The sequence below is a fragment of the Gekko japonicus genome, unplaced genomic scaffold, assembly GCF_001447785.1.
Source record: "Gekko japonicus isolate JY-2015 unplaced genomic scaffold, Gekko_japonicus_V1.1 scaffold614, whole genome shotgun sequence".
NCBI classification, from domain to species: Eukaryota; Metazoa; Chordata; class Lepidosauria; order Squamata; family Gekkonidae; genus Gekko; species Gekko japonicus.
In genome coordinates this window covers 927,080-945,424 of record NW_015161421.1, presented here as the reverse complement: position 1 = coordinate 945,424, position 18,345 = coordinate 927,080, and the positions used below count along the sequence as shown (strand labels likewise).

The following is an 18,345-nucleotide window of genomic DNA, read 5'->3' as shown; positions in this document are numbered from 1 at the left end:
TGTATTTACTGTAGTAGCACCACTGAGATACCTGCCAAAGTCTGGTGGAATTAAAACAAACCTGGGCCCTGGTCATATGGAGAATTTGCCATGTGAAAGGCACAAATGTCGGGCAGATTTTCGGGATGCGATCACACCGCAACATCTGGGAAGCGTAGTGCACCCGTGGCGAACCTGTGGCGTCCCGCCGAAGATGCAGAGTGAAAAAGTACCATGGAAAGTGCACTAGTATCTGGAAAACACGCGGCGCAGGTGGGCATCTGATCGCGGGAGCGCTAGTATCCTGTGGCATCCGGCTGCCGTCCATGTCCCATCGCAAACCGGATGTTTTTGTAAGTGCATGCGCACAAACACGAAACTGAAAGCAGTGCTGCTCTGTGGAACTGTGCATGTGCACAAATGCAAAATGCTTGTGTGATAGTGCCGCACTGCTTCTTTGCCACGCTGCAGCATTGCCGTGTGATCGCCAGCTAACAGCTGAAGCACGGACACTCGGGGGACCATGTGATCGGGCTACCGTGCTTTATTTTGCTCTGGGGTGAACAGCCACACCTCTGGCCCATGTGACCGGGACCCTGAAATGGTTTAGGAAGGGACTGTGGCTCAGTGACAGAGCATCTGCTTCACATGCAGAAGGTCCCAGGTTCAATCCCCAGCATCTCCAGTTAAAAAGGACCAGGCAGTAGGTGATGTGAAAGACCTGCGACCCTGGAGAGCCACTGGCCGTCAGAGTAGACAATACTGACTTCGATGGACCAAGGGTCTGATTCCGTGTAAGGCAGCTTCTTGTGTGTGTGAAAGGAGAGGTGCCTTTCTTTCTTGTAAAAAAGAAAAGGGAAAAAAACCCACCAGAACCTGAGCCATTATATGAAAATCTGTGTCGATTCCAGCATCAATTGGCCTCGGGGAGGGGCTCTGGCTCAGTGGAAGAGCCTCTGCTTTGCATGCTGAAGGGCCCGGGCTCAATCCCCAGCACCTCCAATGAAAAAGGACCAGATAGTAGGTGACGTGAGCTGCTTGATAGCCGCTGCCAGTCTGAGTAGACAATACTGACCTAGATGGACAGACGGGCCGATTCACTATAAGGAGCTTCATGTTTGTGTGATAAGCAAAACAATGTAAACTTGCTGTTCCAATTAAATAGCTACTATACGGGATTGTATTTTGGGGACGGGACGTGGCTCGACAATGGAGCCTCTGCTTGGCGTGCAGAAGGTCCCAGGCTCAGTCCCCGGCATCTCCAGTTAAAGGGACCAAGCAGTCGGTGATGTGCGAGGCCTCCAACTGAGACTCTGGAGAGCTGCTGCCAGCCTGAGTGGGCAATACTGACTTCGGTGGACCAAGGGTCTGATGCCGTGTAAGGCACTCTCATGTGTGTGCTGATCTGTGAATATCTTGAATTGATTGTTTTGGCTCCATGGAAGAGCCTTTTGGCAAATGCAGTCCTGAGGATCCATCTGTGTGCCCTTCACTGCTTACTCCCAACTCCAAATCATTAATGAACAAGTTAAAAAGCAGTGGACCAAGTACTGATCCCTGTGGTACCCCACTGCTTACCCCCCTCCACTGGGAGAACTGCCCATTTATACTCACTCTCTGTTTTCTATTAATTAGCCAGTTTTTGATCCATAAAAGGACTTGTCCTTTTATCCCATGATTTTTGAGCTTACTTAGGAGCCTTTGATGAGGAACTTTATCAAAAGCTTTCTGGAAGTCAAGGAAAACAATATCTATTGGATCCCCCTTGTCCACATGTTTGATCACCCCCTCAAAGAACATTAACCCCCTCAAAGAACATTAACAGGGGCCGTGGCTCAGTGGTAGAGCATCTGCTTGACACGCAGAAGGTCCCAGGTTCAATCCCCGGCATCTCCAATTAAAAAATAAAAAAAGATTGGGTTATCGGTGATGTGGAAGACTTCTGTCTGAGACCTTGGGGAGCTGATGCCAATTGGAATAGACAGTGCTGACCTCGATGGACTGGTGGTCTGATTCGGTATAAGGAAGCTTCAGCTCAGGGCTATTTTTGTCAGCTGGGGAAGGACAATGTTCCACTGTCTCCCACCCACTCTTTTTGGTGTGCTCACATAGCGAGACAGCTTTCATGATGCCACCTCTTCACCAACAGTGAGCTGGTTGGAGTAGGTATCAGGGTGGTGTGGTGGTTAAGAGCAGCGGACTCTAATCTGGAGAACTGGGTTTGATTCCCTGCTCCGCCTCCACGTGAAGCCCGCTGGGTGACCTTGGGCCAGTCCCAGTCCTCTCAGAACTCTCTTAGCCCCACTTAACTCTCAGGGTGCCTGTTGTGGGGAGGGGAAGGGAAGGTGATTGTGAACAGCTTTGAGACTCCTTAGGTTAGAGAAAAGTGGAGTGACCCGGCTGGAGCAGATTCTCGTGCTGTAGGTGTACGCAGTTCCAAAATATGCAAATCCCTACACTTAAAAATAGGTCCCAATGAAAGAAATACTACTGTACCTGTTCTGCACCCGTTGCTAAATTTATTACCTTTTTAGTTCTGTGCATATAATAGTTGAGAAGCGAGATAATGTAGTGCAGAGGGAGAATAAATAAAGGGAACAGAAAGGAGAGTAATTATAAAATTTGCTGCTGATTGCAAATTTGGGGACGTAATGCAATGGGGGTTTCAAATCATTTAATTATATGGATAATACACTGCCATCTATATTGTTGTTTAGGGCCCTGCATTGCCATCAGACTAAATTTGGTCCTTAATAAGGAATAAGACAACTAACCGGCTGACAAAGGATTCAGGGATTGCAGTGAGGAGGGAAAGTCTGCTGTGTAATAGAGACAAATAGAACTCAAGTTGGGAGGCAATGAGGCGGACCAAGGTGGTGCGTGTGACTGCAACTGGAAAACCCCGGAGGCCATTATTGTAGGGCTCTTTGCCATTGCTGTGTTGTGGAATGATAGAACAACACGATTATGGAGATCCATCAACAAACAGAGAGGCTATTGAATAGAATTTGTGTATTTTATACTGTGCAAGTATTTCAAACAGAGATTGATACTTTAAGGATAATAATTGGGAACGTTTAGTAGGCTTGGAGTTATATATACGAGCTTGACTGGACTTGTGGAATGTGTGCTACATTCTGCTGTGGGTGTAATGTGTCCTGGTTCTGGAGCTGGACCTACTGGATTCTAATGGATGCCCCATGTTTCCAGATACTTCGTTGTTGCAGTAGCCTTATAGTGCACTCAGAGGATTCTATCGAGGTGACAAAGCCCATGGGATTTTGGTGGACTCCAAAAGCTTCATTTGTTGTTGTTGTTCAGTCGCACAGTCGAGTCCGACTCTTCGCGACCCCATGGACTAGATCCCGCCAGGCCCTCCTGTCTTCCGCTGTCCTCTGAAGTTTGCCCAGTTTCATGTTCGTTGCATCGATGACACTGTCCAACCATCTCATCCTTTGCCGTCCCCGTCTTCTTTGACCTTCAATCTTTTCCAGCATCAGGGTCTTCTCCAGTGAGTGCTCCCTTCTCATTTGGTGGCCAAAGTATTTGAGCTTCATTTTCATTATCTGGCCTTCCAGGGAACAGTCAGGGTTGATTTCTTTTAGGATTGACTGATTTGATCTTGCAGTCCAAGGGACTCTCAAGAGTCTTCTCCAGCACCATAGTTCAAAAGAATCTATTCTTCGGCGCTCGGCCTTCCTTATAGTCCAACTCTCGCAGCCATACATGACTACTGGGAATACCATTGCTTTGACCATGCGTATTTTTGTTGGCAGGGTGATGTCTCTACTTTTTATCATGCTGTTTAGGTTCGCCATCGCTTTCCTCCCAAGTAGCAGGTGTCTTTTAATTTCATGGCTGCAGTCACAGTCTGCGGTGATCTGGGATCCCAGGAACGTGAAGTCTGTCACTACTTCCACGACTTCCCCTTCTATTTGCCAAGGAGTGATGGGGCCGGATGCCATGATCTTAGTTTTTTTGATGTTGAGCTTCAAGCCCACTTTTGCGCTCTCCTCTTTTACCCTGAGCAAGAGGCTCTTTAGGTCCTCTTCACTTTCTGCCATTAGAGTGGTATCGTCTGCATATCTGAGGTTGTTGATCTTTTCCCCAGCAATCTTAATTCCCGCTTGTGATTCATCCAGGCCAGCATTTCGCATGATGTACTCTGCATATATATTAAATAAGCAAGGTGACAGTATACATCCTTGTCGTACTCCTTTTCCTATGCTGAACCAATCAGTTGTTCCGTATCCGGTTCTAACTGTCGCTTCTTGGCCCTTATACAGGTTTCTCAAGAGACATGTGAGGTGGTCTGGTACTCCCATCTCTTTAAGGACCTGCCATAGTTTGTTGTGATCCACACAGTCAAAGGCTTTAGCATAGTCAATGAAGCAGAAGTAGATATTTTTCTGGTACTCTCTTGCTTTCTCCATAATCCAGCGAATGTTGGCAATATGATCTCTCGTTCCTCTACCTCTTCGAAACCCAGCTTGTACTTCTGGTAGTTCTCTATCCACGTACTGTTGAAGCCTAGCTTGTAGGATCTTGAGCATGACCTTGCTAGCGTGTGATATGAGTGCAATTGTGCGATAGTTTGAACATTCCTTGGCATTGCCCTTCTTTGGGATTGGAATGTATACTGATCTTTTCCAATCCTGTGGCCACTGTTGCGTTTTCCAAATTTGCTGGCAAATGGAGTGCAGAACTTTAACAGCATCATCTTCTAAGACTTTGAATAGCTCAGCTGGAATACCATCACCTCCACTAGCTTTGTTGTTAGTAATGCTTTCTAAGGCCCATTTAACTTCACATTCCAGGATGTCTGGCTCAAGGTCAGTGATTATACCGTCGTGTTTGTCAAGGACATTGAGGTCTTTCTTGTATAGTTCTTCTGTGTATTCTTGCCATCTTTTCCTAATCTCTTCTGCTTCTGTTAGGTCCCTACCGTTTTTGTCCTTTATCATGGCCAGCTTTGCATGGAACGCTCCCTTGATTTCTCCAATTTTCTTGAAGAGATCTCTAGTCCTTCCCATTCTATTGTTTTCTTCTATTACTTTGCACTGTTCATTCAGGAAGGCCTCCTTATCTCTCCTTGCTGTTCTCTGGAAATCTGCGTTCAGTTGGGTAAATCTTTCCTTTTCGCCTTTGCCTTTCGCTTTCCTTCTTTCCTCTGCTATTTGTAAAGCCTCATCAGAAAGCCATTTTGCTTTCTTGCATTTCTTTTTCTTTGGTATGGTGGTGATTGCTGCCTCCTGTACGATGTCACGAACCTCTGTCCATAGTTCTTCAGGCACTCTATCTATCAAATCCAGACCCTTGAATCTATTCTTCACCTCTACTGTATATTCATCAGGGATGCGATCTAGGTCAAACCTGAATGGCCTCGTGGTTTTCCCAATTTTCTTCAGTTTAAGTCTGAATTTTGCAATGAGTAGCTCATGATCTGAACCACAGTCAGCTCCAGGTCTTGTTTTTACTGACTGGATAGAGCTTCTCCATCTTTGACTGCAAATTATATAGTCAATCTGATTTCGGTGTTGCCCATCTGGTGATGTCCATGTGTAGAGTCGCCTCTTAGGTTGTTGGAAAAGGGTGTTCGCTATGACCAGTGTGTTCTCTTGACAAAACTCTGTTAACCTTTGCCCTGCTTCATTTTGCTTTCCAAGGCCAAACTTGTCTGTTATTCCGGTTACCTTTTGACTTCCTACTTTAGCATTCCAGTCCCCTATGATGATGAGGACATCATTTTTTGGTGTTAGTTCTAGGAGGTGTTGTAGGTCTTCATAGAACCGGTCCACTTCAGCCTCTTCTGCATCAGTGGTTGGGGCATAGACTTGGATTACTGTGATATTGAATGGTTTACCTTGGAATCGGACAGAAATCATTCTGTCATTTTTGAGATTGTATCCCAGTACTGACTTTTGCACTCTCTTGTTGACTATAAAGGCCACACCATTTTTTCTACGAGATTCCTGGCCACAGTAGTAGATATAATGGTCTTCTGAGTTAAATTCGCCCATTCCTGTCCACTTTAGTTCACTGATTCCTAAGATATCGATGTTAAGTCTTGCCATCTCATTTTTGACCACGTCAAGCTTACCTTGATTCATAGATCTTACATTCCAGGTTCCTATGTAGTATTGTTCTTTGCAGCATCGGACTTTCCTTTCACCATCAGACACATCCACAACTGAGTGTCCTTTCGGCTTTGGCCCAGCTGCTTCACTCTTTCTGGGGTTACTTGTACTTGCCCTCTGCTCTTCCTCAGTAGCATATTGGACACCTTCTGACCTGAGGGGCTCATCTTCCAGTGTCATATCTTTTAGCCTTTTGATACTGTCCATGGGGTTTTCTTGGCAAAAGTACTGGAGTGGGTTGCCATTTCCTTCTCCAGGGGGATCACGCTTGGTCTGAGTTCTCTGCTGTGGCCTGTCCGTCTTGGGTGGCCCTTCACGGCATAGCCCACAGCTTCATTGAACTACGCAAGCCCCCTCGCCACGACAAGGCAGTGATCCATGAGGGGGAAAAGCTTCATTGGTGGACTCCAAAAGATCAGAAGCAATTCCAAAAGGCGGGCTCCAAAAGATTAGAAGCAATTGTAACACCAGAATACAAATTAGTCACAGAATTTATTTATTTGATTTCTAATCCCACCCTCCCCGTGCAAGCGGGCTCCTGGCGGGTCACAATAGGAATATGAAACCATAAAACCACATCATAAAACCATAAATAATTAAGAATCCAATTTTAAAACAGATGGCAGCCAGCAATAAGTCATTCCACTCCTTGCACTGAGAGGTGGGTGGGCAGAAACATACTAGAACTGTGCTGCCACCATGGTTGGTTAAGGGAGGCATTGTGTGTCTATTGGGATTTTACAGAAACTGTTATTGTTTTGTTAACACACACTGTGTCAGAAGCCTGGCCTCTACATTCTAAGCATGGGTACTCCAAGTAAATATGAATTAGTTCAGTGGGACAGCCCTAATATCCAGACTAGCTGGATCTTGTCAGAGCTCAGAAGCTAAGCAGGGTCAGTACTTGGATGGGATGCTACTAAGGAAGACTGGCACTGCCGTGCAGAGGTAGGCAACAGCAAACCACCTCTACTCATCTCTTGCCTTGGAAACCCTGTGAGGTGGAACTTCATGGGGATATCATGAGTCGGTTGCAACTTGACAATACACTTCACCTTTACGTGTGCTTTAGGAGTGCAGCCTAGGGTTGCCAACTCCAGATTGTTAAACTCTTTGTGATTTGAGGGCGGATCATGAGAAGGGTGGGGCCTGGGGAGAGGAGAGAAGTGAATGGGATATAACGCCATGCAGTCTACCCTCCAAAGCAGCCATTTTCACCTGGAGAACGTGGCCACTTTGGAAGGTGGACTGTATGGCATACCCCATCGAAGTCCCTCCCCTTCCCAAACTCTACCCTTTTCAGGCTCCACTTCCAAAATCTCCAGATATTTCCCAACCCACGAACAATGGTTACCTGAGAAGTGAAAAGTCACAATGTTCACTTGCAAACAACACCCTCCCCCCCAATGTCCGTGGAAATTTGTCCCATTTAGGAGCTATTGGATCCCTGTCCTATTTTATTCCTAATTGTTCCTTCAACTGTGCTCCTTCCCTTTTCTACTCTTGAAGCCAAGCACTTCCGGAAGATACAGATGCTTGCCCCTAACAGATGTGCAGCCTTTATGAAATAGAAAATGGTTCTCTTTTATTCCCATCTCTGCTTTTAATTTTCAGTGAAAGACTTCTCACATTTTCCCATCCTCTCATCTTCTGCTCTGCCACAAGTTCCTTCCTGATGGATGGGTGGGTGGGTGAGTGGATGATGGGTGGGTGGGTGGATGGATGGATGGATGGATAGATAGATGGGTGGATGGTGGGTAGATGGATAGATGGATAGATGGATAGATGGATAGATAGGTAGGTGATGGATGGATGGATGGATGTTGGATGGATAATGGGTGGGTAGATAGATAGATAGATAGATAGATAGATAGATAGATAGATAGATAGATAGATGGGTGATGGATGGATGGATGGATGGATGGATGTTGGATGGATGATGGGTGGGTGGATGGATGGATGATGGGTGGGTGGATGGATGGATTCATAGATGGATAGATAGATAAGATCTCGGAAGGTGAAGCAAGATTGACCCTGATGAGTATTTGTATGGGACACCAACCAAGGAAGTCCAGGGTTGCAGCAGGCAATGACAAACCATTGGAATCAAAAGGAACATATATAAAAAAGGAATCTCTTTCTTTTTTGATCAAGGCTTATAACTCAGTTTGAAAGGAAACAGGTATAAACCTTAATAAAAAGAAAGGAATTATTTTGCATTAAGGGGAGGGGGGGAGAAGCAAATATGTTTCAGGATTTCTGTGCTAGAGAGACAAAAGGCCATATGGTATCCTCCTGATTAGGGTGCTTTCTCTAGGCTGCTAAGTCTCTAGTGGAGCCTGGTGCCATCTGTTGGGTGAAATGGAAGAACCAGTATGCTTTGTCGGATAGGTTCATGACCTAGCAGGAGAACAGCAACCAAGCTGAGAACAGAGCTAGCTGGACCAAGAGTAATGGGTGTCTGATAGGGACAAGAATAACAACCTAGGGAGATTCACCTCGCATGACTAAGCAAGTTTTTTTTCTGTGGCATCTTTGGTTATACCGTAAAGCTTGACAGCCAGACTGGCTAACTTTCCCTTAGTTGGGCTGAATCATAGAATCATAGAGGTGGAAGGGACCTCCAGGGTCATCCTGCACAATCCCGGAAATTGGACACAGGTCCAATCCCCTGCACAATGCCGGAAATTCAGAAATACCTCCCCCCCACACCACCAGTGACCCATGCTCCACACCCAGAAGATGGCCCAAAACAAAAACAACCTCCAGGATATCCAGCCAAACTGGCCTGGAGAAAAATTGCTTCCTGACCCCAACGTGGTGATCAGCATTTCCCTGGACATGTAAGAAAGGACCACAAGAACTAAGCACTGAAGGACAGGTACAATCTCTGAGATGCCAGGGATTGAACCTGGGATCTTCTGTTTGCCAAGCAGATGCTCTACCACTGAGCCACAGCCTGGATTAAAGGGCTGTCATCTGTTTAATTTCTTAGCTCTGTTTTGTTAATCATTAACTCAACAAATACTTTGGACTTGCTCTTCTTGCTTGTGGGAAAAGGCTTGGATTTTTGCCAGCTGTGAAATTTAATGATTATCCCGATGTCTGAAGTCCATTGCTATCTCTAGCAGCTTAAAGTTTTATTATGTTGGGGGCTTCAGAGCTGAATTTTAGATACAGATGGTGTTGAATTGCTATATTGATTTTTGAGAGCCATCTAGGAATCAGGGTTGGATGGGGATGATAACACGTATTTATAATAAATAGCAAGCTCTAAAAACCCACAGGGAACGATTTCCCCCAGTACAGGTGAGCATGCAGATATTTTTAAGTCTTGAAGGAGATTACAAAATTAATCAGAGAGTTACACACATCCTATGTTGTCATGAAATCGTGAAATTTATAGTGAATTTGGAGGTGAACACATGAAGCTGCCTTATGCAGAATCAGCCCATGGTCTGCCAAGGTCAGTATTGTCTACTCAGACTGGCAGCAGCTCTCCAGGGTCTCAGGCTGAGAGGTCTTTCATATCACCTACAATCTGATCCTTTAAACTGGCAATGCCAGAGTTTGAACCTGGGACCTTCTGCTCTAACGTTGAGCCCTGGCCCCTCCCCAAGCTGGCTCTTTAAGGAAATCATCTTGAGGACTTAAAGGAAAATCAGAAGACGTCTGTGGTGTTGAAGGGGTAGATGCAGGGGTCATTTCGTAGAAAAAGAGCTAGGGGAACTCATTAGCATATGCCACACCCCTTGACATCACCGGAAGTGTGTCATAAGGCCACACCCCCTGACATCACCGGAAATGTGTCATAAGGCCACACACCCCACCCCCAACGGTCCCGGCCGCCACCGCCGGCCTTGCAGGTCCACTGTTCCTGCCTCCTCCTGGCTGAATGAGGGCTGGAAGCGGGGCGGCCGGAAGCAGGGGGCGGGGCTTCGTCATGTGCCCCGCCCCCCGTTCCTCATCTGGGGGAACTGCGTTCCCCCGCGTTCCCCCCCCCGAAATGACCTCTGGGTAGAAGGGGTTAGAAGGGGTGATGAAGGGGTAGAAGGACTTCTCATTAAATTTGCTGATGATACCAAATTGGGAGGAGTAGCAATCACCCAAGATGATAGACTTAAAATTCAACAAGACCTGAATACTCTGGAGAAGTGGGCAGTTGCAAACAGGATGCAATTCAACAAAGGTCAATGCACAGTATTACATCTGGGCCACAAAAATGTCAAGGACAAATACTGGATGGGGGATACGTTTCTAGGGAGTAGTGTATGCAAAAGAGATCTTGGGGTAAGAGTGGACTGTAAACTGAATATGAGCAGTCAGTGTGATGCGGTGACAAAAAAGGCAGAGTCACTCTTGGGCTGTATTAAAAGGGCCACAGCATCGAAATCGCAGGAAGTCATAGCCCCTCTGTATACTGCCTTGGTCAGGCAGCACCTGGAGTACTGTGTGCAGTTCTGGAGGCCTCACTTCAAAAAAAATGTGGACAAAATCAAGAGGGTGCAGCAGAGAGCGATGGGGATGATCGGGGGTCTGGAGACTGAGCCCTACGAGGAAAGGCTGAGGGCCTTGGGAATGTTTAGTTTGGAGAAGAGGAGATTGAGGGGGGGACATGATTGCTCTCTTTAAATATCTGAAAGGCTGTCATTTGGAGGAGGGCAAGGAGCTGTTCCAGTTGGCAGCAGAGGATAGGACCCAAAGCAACGGGTTTAAATTACATGCAGAAAGGTATCAGCTGGATACGAGGAAAAACTTTTCCATGGTCAGAGTGGTTCAAAAGTGGAATCAGCTGCCTAGGGAGGTGGTTCGCTCCCCTTCACTGGCAGCTTTCAAGAAGAGGCTGGACGAATATTTGTCAGAGATGCTTGAGGCTGGTCCTGCATTGGGCAGGGGGTTCGCCTAGATGGTCCTTATGACCCCTTCCAACTCTGTGATTCTGTGATTCTATGAATAAAACATCAGCAGATGTGGGCGTGGGATATTACGGATTTTGATCCAAGCTATACTTCTGCTCACAGGAACGCTCACTCCTGCTGGATGAATGGCAGGATAAAAATGTGATCGATACGTTAGGTTAACATAGGGTTGAATCCCAAGGTAGACTTCTGCTCCGAGGAAGACTTCTGTCATACAAATGTACCTTGGGATTCAACCCTATGTTAACCTAACGTATCGATCACATTTTTATCCTGCCATTCATCCAAGGACATCAGATGCCATATATGTTTTCCCATATCTATATTTCATTTTCGGAACACCCAAATGATTTAGGCAGAGGGAGAGAGAAAGAGAGAGAGAGAGAGAGACTTGCATAAGGTCAATATTTCATGGGGGAGTATGATTTGAACCCACTGTTTCCCTGTGCTTGTCTTATCTGCAAGGGTAGTGGTGGAAATGAAAGGCTGGACCTTTGAGTCCGATCCAGCACAACTCTCTTTTTAAATGCTTATTATCCAGTGAGCTGTGAAAAATATCCATTCTTTCTTGCTACTTATTCCTTTACACATCATTCAACTTATTCTTTACGTACGATTCAACTGCACTTTTCCAATAGCGCATTGAGTGGTTTATCACAGAAAATTAGTAGACTAACTTTACTCATATATAAACTTGCTTGTCCACTCATAATGGTTCCCATATTTTTCTTCTTCTCCTTTCCCTCCTCCTATTGCATCAATCTGTAGCAAAGAATCATCTCATCTTCTGCATCTTATTCCTCCAGAAGCACTTGCAGTTTCTCAGGCATTTCCCCCCTCCTCCTGCTGCATTTTTCGTTATTAAAATTAATACACTTTGGATGTTGTGCAGTTCAAGGCAGTTTGAGGTCAAGTATCTACCCAGCGTGGAGATGGTACAGACAGGTGTGTGTGGGGGGGAAATCCATTTTTACCTTTTAAAAAATCTGTGCAGCAAGCAGAGCTACACCTAGGGGTCATCAGGAGAAACTTATGTTTCTCAATTAGATGGTAAGACGGAGTTGTACGTGTCAGAGGGAGAACCTGTGCCTCTAAGCCAAATACTTCTTGCTCCTGGGAGCAAAGTATGCAGGGTTGACGCTATCAGCATTGAGAGCATCTTGTCCAGGTGGAAAACGGCATCAAGATCCACAGCACTCTACCAACCAGGGCTCTTTTTGGGCAGGAACGCACAGGAACGGAGTTCCGGCTGGCTTCCAAGTTGGCCACGCCCAGCAGGAAATCATTAGCATAATAGGCCACACCCAACAGCAGAAACTCATTAGGATTGGCTACATTAGGGGTGTGTGGCCTAACATGCAAAGGAGTTCCTGTTACAAAAAAGCCCTGGGTTTTGACAACAAATAAGGTAAACAGAATAAGAAGCAAAAGGTGGGTGTGGCTGGATGAGCACACTTCTGGTAACATGGGGGTGTGGCCTAATATGCCAATGAGCTGTGCTGTCAGGGGTGTGGCCTAATATGCTAATAGGTTTCTGCTGTTGGGTGTGGCCTATTATGCTAATGAGTTCCTGCTGGGCTTCTTGTACAAAAAAAGCCCTGCTACCAACGGCACATGAGTTCGCTTAAGCACCCCTGTTTTCTTTGCCTCTGGACTCCTGGCAGCCCCATCAAAGATGGAGGCAGGCTGTTCAGCCACACACTCTCTCTCTCTCATAGATAGAGTTGCCAACCTCCAGGTGGTAGCTGGAGATCTCCTGAGATTACAACTGACCTCCAGAGATCAGTTCACCTGGAGAAAACGGCCCCTTTGGAAGGTGGGCACGACGGTCCCCAAACCCCACCCTCCTCAGGCTCCACCCTAAAAATCTCCAGATTTTCCCCAACCCTCCTCATAGAGCACTTGGCTGTGCTGTAACGAGGCTTGTTGAATTTCTGTTTCCTTTGAGCTGCTCCATCCTGATGTGCTGAATTCTGCCTGCTTCCTTTTGCCTTTAGCTTTCCTTTAGCCACTTCTGGCTCCCATAATCCTAGCTGGTAAGGGGGACTGGTAGTCAATCTGCCCTTTTCTCCACACCTTTCTGAGGCAAGTGATTCAATCCATATTGTGCTGCACGGCTGGGCCCCCTAAAACCACGACTAATGTTTATACAGCCTCAAATGCTGCAAGTACCATCCAGAAACAGAGGCTAAGACGCTGAGCTGTAGACCGGAAGGTCTGCAGTTCGGCAGTTTGAGACCCGAGTGCCGCGTGACAGAGTGAGCTCCCGTCACTGGCCCCAGCTTCTGCCAACCTAGCAGTTCGAAAGCAAGAAACTGCAAGTAGATAAATAGGTACCGCTTTGGTGGGAAGGTAACAGCGCTCTGTGCGTCTCGGCATTTGTCATGCCGGCCACATGACCATGGAAACGTCTTCGGACAGCATTTGCTCTTTGGCTTGGAAACGGAGATAAGCACCGCCCCCTGGAGTCGGATTCGACTAGCTTTCGAGCATACAGCTGGGAGAGAAAAATCCTTGGGAAAATGGCTATTGAAATTCTCACCCTTTCCGCAAGCTACAAGGTTGAGACTCCAGTTGAGTAGCTTGTGCCAAAGTTGCATAACAAATGTGGCACAGTTCTCCTATACTGTTTTCTTAAATGTTTAAAATCTTTTATGGTGTACAGCCTATGGGCTTTTAGGAAGGAGGAAGGAAGGAAGGAGATTGGATTTATACCCCGCCCTTCACTTGGAGTCTCAGAGCGGCTTACAAACTCCTTTCCCCTCCCCTCCCCACAACAGACACCCTGTGAGGTGGGTGGGGCTGAGAGAACTCTGACACAAACTGCTCTTTCTCAAGAACAGCTGTGCCAGAGCTTGTGACTGACCCAAGGTCACATCAGCAGGTGCAAGCGGAGGAGTGGGGAATCAAACCCGGTTCTCCCAGATTAGAGTCTGCACACTTCACCACTACACCAAACCTAATAAACTGAGCTGAACTAGCTTTCGAGCAAGGGAAACCTTTACCTTTACCTTGCCTATCCAGAAGGTAACGTGTAGGCAGATACCTGCCTCTAGTACTGCCACCAGCCTTGACCTTAATGCCATATCCAGATTACCTGCGTATCCAGATTATCTTGTCATTTTAGTGAGTCTAGCACAGCCCCTTCAGCACACCTTCCCCTGCACGTTAGATTTCATAGTGGGATTAGATGTGTGTACAGAAATTTAATTTATGGTGAGTTGATTTACGTGATCCTAATCTGGGTAGCCCAGGCTAGCTCAGCCTCATCAGATCTTGGAAGATAAGCAGGATTGGCCCAGGTTAGCACTTGGATGGGGGACCACCAAGGAGGTCCAGAGTTGCTACACAGAGGCAGGCGATGTCAAACCACCTCCAAAGATCTCTTGCCTTGAAAACCCCATGGAGTTATCTTAAGCCATCTGTGACTTGATGGCACTTTCCTTCCTTCCTTGATTTATAAGGACTCTTGAATATTATTATAGCTCAGGGTTAGAGTTGTATTCAGGTGAAGTTTACATTAGTTTCAGTAGCTGCCCTTGGAATACCCCAGAATGAAGAAGAAGAAGAGGAGGAGGAGGAGGAGGAGATTGGATTTATACCCTGCCCTTCAATACCCGAAGGAGTCTCACAGCAGCTTACACACTCCTTTCCCTTCCCCTCCCCACAACAGACACCCTGTGAGGTGGGTGGGGCTGAAAGAGCTCTGACAGAAACTGCTCTTTTTTCAAGGACAGCTGGGCCAGAACTATGGCTTGCCAAAGGTCCTCCAGCAGGTGCAAGTGTGGAATCAATCCCAGTTCTCCCAGATCAGAGTACGCGCACTTAACCACTAGACCAAACATACCCTTTGAGTTGAGCGGAAATCCACGACTATCTCCATTGTTGGGAAATGCAGTCAAGTTCCAGCCAACATATGGCGACAGGACAGGGTTTTCAAGGCAAGAGACGGAAAGAGGTGGTTTGCCACCCCCTGCCTCTGCACAGGAACCTCCGTCTTCCTTGGTGGTCTCCCATCCGAGTACTAACCAGAGCTGACCCTGCTTAGCTTCCAAGGTCTGACAAAATTGGGCTAGCCTGTGCTATATGTGTATAAATCACGTATAACATAAGCATGATGTTAAAATGTCACTGAAGAACATAACACACTTCTTTATTTACTTTATTTATGCCCCAGTTTTCTCACCATTGGGGACCCAAAGAGGCTTCCATCGTTATCCCCTCCTCCCGTTTTATCCTCACAACAACTCTGTTAGGCTGAGAGCATGTGACTGGCCCAGGGTCACCCAGCAAGGTCCCATGGCACGAGTGGGGATTTGAACCTGGGTTTTCCAGATCCTAGTCCAACTTTCTCGCCACTACACCGCAATAGCTCTCAGATCATCGACACTGCCAGCAAAAGCCGGTGATGAAAACAGTTCGTAGTCACCACTTAGAAACAGACATGGGAAGTACATTTATGTGTGCATTTTGAACTCGTGTAAGGGACAGATCAAGCTGGGTAGATGTGCTGGTCTTTCTGTAGCAGTAGAAAAGAGCAAGAGTCCAGGAGCACCTTCAAGGTGAACCAAAGTTGTGGCAGGGGAGGAGCTTTTGTGAGTCTGAAGAAGTGAGCAGTGATTCATGACCTCTCCTACCCGCTAATTTTGTTAGATTCATAGAATCCCAAGAGTTGGATGGGGCCATCCAGGCCATCTAGTCCAACCCCCTGCCCGATGCAGGATCAGCCTAGAGCATCCCTGATAAGGTTTTTTAAAAATTTATTTACTTAAAATTTAAAAGAACAGTTAAAAATAGGAAAGCAAATCCTGATGTTTATGCAGAGCAAACAGGGAAGTGTCGATTTTATGTGCTGCTGACGCTTCTAAGAGGGGCATCCATTTTTCTTGGAGATTGTCAAGGAAAGGTTGATTTTCAGATCGAAGGATACTGGTGGAAATGTTGTCCTGTAGAAAAAAGTCCCACAATTTCAGATACCAATCGCTCAGTAACAGCGTCTTCTTAGATTTCCAATGAAATGCTATAACATTCCTAGCAGCCGCAAGACATAATTCTATTAGCTCTTTCATAAGTCCATTGGGGGCGGGATGGCTCCAATAATTCAGGAGGAACAAGGAGGGTTACAGTTGGAGGGCGCAACCTGTAATTAGAAATATTTGGGAATTGACTTCTCTCCAGAAGGCCTGGACCTTGGGACACTCCCACCAACGATGAATATAGGTGCCTCGGCCACCACAATTTTTCCAACATCTGTCAGGGATCGCGGGGTATCCCTGATAAGTCTTTGCCCAGCTGCTGCTTAAAGACTGCCATCAAGGGGGAGCTCACCACCTCCCTAGGCAGCTGATTCCACTGCTGCACAACTCTGACTGTAAAAAAAGTTTTCCCTAATATCCAGCCGGTACCTTCCCACCCTTCATTTAAACCCATTCTTGCAAGTCTTGCAAGTACCCTCCCGCCCTTAAAGTCTTGCAAGCCGGTACCTTCCCGCCCTTAATTTAAACCCATTCTTGCAAGTCCTGTCTTCTGCTGCCAACAGGAACAGCTCCCTGCCCTCCTCTAAGGGACAGCCCTTCAAAGACTTCAAGAGAGCCATCCTGTCCCCCCTCAACCTCTTCTTCTCCAGACCGAACATCCCCAAGTCCCTCAGCCTTTCCTCATTGGGCTTGGTCTCCAGGCCCCTGACCATCACTGTCCTTAAGCTGCTACTGGACTCTTCCTCTTTCTACTGGTAGAAGGGTGCCTGGCTTGGGTGTATTCCAGTTTCAATGCTTTCTGCACCGTCCCTGAAGACGTTTTGAGAATCAGCTTTTTGAACGATCGTGCAGCTGCTGAACTGCTGTGGACCAGTCCATGCAAAACTGTAAGGCTTTTCTGTCCCGCAACCTAAAAGCATGTGACATTCTTGGGACTAATCGAATTAGAGTTTGATGAGTCCTTCCTATTTGATCCAAATGAACCCACCCCATCAAACGGAGGAGGGCAGTAATGTAATGGACCGTCCACAGCTGCAAGGCCTGGCATCTTCTTTCGTCTCTCTGCACTTCACTTTTAGTGCTGAGAACAAAGGTTATGCAATCCCTACAGCATCAGACTGATGGAACGGTGAGAAGGAAGCGGGGTTCAGCTGCAATTCTTCCTTATATTATTTCCCTTTAAAAAAAAGTCTCCTAAGTGTTTTGGTTCTCTTATAGCTGTGTCACACACTGCTAAAAGCTCCACTTGTGAATTCCGGTCGTCTTTTGTTATACCTGGAGCCTGGATTTTGTTGCCTGACTGTTTATCCATCCGGCAGGCAAAACTTGCACGGAAAATGACCTTGCGTGCTCCTATAAGGCTCGGGAGAAGAACAGCAGCACCTCGTGGTGAAGTTAACTCCAGGCCATAATCAAACATTCTAGCGTGATGCGGCTCTGGTGATTTAAAGGTGCTTTGTACATGCGAATGCATCTTTGGTAAGGGGTGCCGGCAGCGTTAGTCTGGTTTTGTCCATTTCAGAGCAGAGGGAAAGGGGTTGTACAATCACCTCCCCCCTCCCTTCTTTGAATCCTCCTTGGTCTCTGCCCTGGTTGTTCGCTAAACCCCTGGGCTCTTTGGTTGTTCTATCCCCACCTCCTGACAACAAGCAGAGTCAATCCTCGCATTTTCGTTTTTTTTAAATGCCCCCTGGAGGTGATTTTTATTGCATTTTCTATAAACTACAAACTACAACGGAAAAAAAGGTAAAGGGTTGTCTACATCTAGGGAGAAAGGAACAAAAACCACTAATAACGAAAACCTCAAGTATAGGAGATCATTACATCAGTTTATATAAGTGTTAATCTAAAATGCAAGTATTACATTGAACATAGTCGATTAAGCTAAATTATTTACCTTTTTAACCATTTTTTAAAAACTGTTTAAAGACAACTCCAAGAGCATCATTTACAGTATATGCTTTAAGGCACCATTCAGAGTTCTTCAGCCTTCACTTTGCTTTATCTTTTCTAATCCTCAATTGGTATTCTCATTTAGGGGCTTTTCTGAAGCAGAGTCCTCGTCAGGGGTCATTTCGTAGAAAAAGAGGTGCAGGAGCTCATTAGCATAACTTATTTGCATATGCCACACACCCTGCCATCACCGGAAGTGTGTCAGAAGGCAACACCCACCGCTCAAGCTCCACTGGACTGTTTTGGATTGCTAGCTAGTGGGGGGGGAGACGTGCAGATCTGTCCTCGCAGAGGAGGGAGAGCTTGTACCTGAATAAAACTTGGTCTTAAAGGTGCCACTGGACTGTTTTGGACCGGGGGGGCTGGGCAACTTACCTGGCT

The 18,345-nt window shown here is 46.5% G+C and overlaps 1 non-coding gene across 1 annotated transcript; it reads left to right on the top strand.

Annotated features, from left to right (window-relative positions):
* The first annotated feature begins 1,803 nt into the window (after positions 1-1,803).
* TRNAV-GAC lies at positions 1,804-1,875 on the top strand. The gene has a single exon. It is a non-coding gene; the product is annotated as a tRNA-Val (tRNA).
* The last annotated feature ends 16,470 nt before the right edge of the window (positions 1,876-18,345 follow it).